A 736-nucleotide genomic window follows, 5' to 3' on the forward strand; every position below is an offset into this window, starting at 1 on the left:
CCCGCGGCCCAGATTGGCGCTCGGTTTTTAACCCCTTGTTAACCCCTTGTCCAGCAGTGCCTGACATTTTGTGGCTCTCGTTGGCGCTCGAGCACAGGAGAAACGTGCGCAGGAGCAGCACAGCCTGTCACGGGCTTGCGAGCTTCCTCCCCGCGCGAAGGCAGGGGAGGGCAGGCCGAGGAGGCAGGGGAAGCGGCGGGGGACACCGCGGCCCCGCGCGCCGCCTGAGCGCGCAGCGGGGTTGGGCAAACACGAGAAGCCATCGCGGGGTGGAAGGATCCTTTAAAAAACGCTTTCGGTGGCCCCGGGCGCGGCGAGCCGCCCCTCCTTCGCCGGGAAGGAAGGGCTCCTCCCGCCCCTCCCCGCCTCCCTCCCCGTATATCACTGCTCCGTGCCGCGAGCGCCCGGGCGGCCCCGCCGCGCCGCTGCCCGAGCCGAGCGGAGCCGAGCGGAGCGGCACCCCCCGCCTGGGGGCCGCCGCGCCCCCTCCCGCCGCCCCGGCGCTGTCTAGCCCCGGCGGTCTTGAAGCCGCCGCGCAGCCCCCGCCGCCCGCCGCCCGGAGGCCAGGTAGGCGGCGAGGGGCGCCGCGGGGGATGGGGGCAGCCGGCGGCGGCGGCGCCCCCGCGGCGCCCGCCTGAGCCCCGCGCACGGAGCGGCGGCCATGGAAGAGGAGCTGAAGTGCCCGGTGTGCGGCTCGCTCTTCCGCGAGCCCATCATCCTGCCCTGCTCGCACAAC

Source organism: Apteryx rowi, unplaced genomic scaffold (genome assembly GCF_003343035.1).
Source record: "Apteryx rowi isolate R43461 unplaced genomic scaffold, aptRow1 scaffold_66, whole genome shotgun sequence".
Classification (NCBI taxonomy): domain Eukaryota; kingdom Metazoa; phylum Chordata; class Aves; order Apterygiformes; family Apterygidae; genus Apteryx; species Apteryx rowi.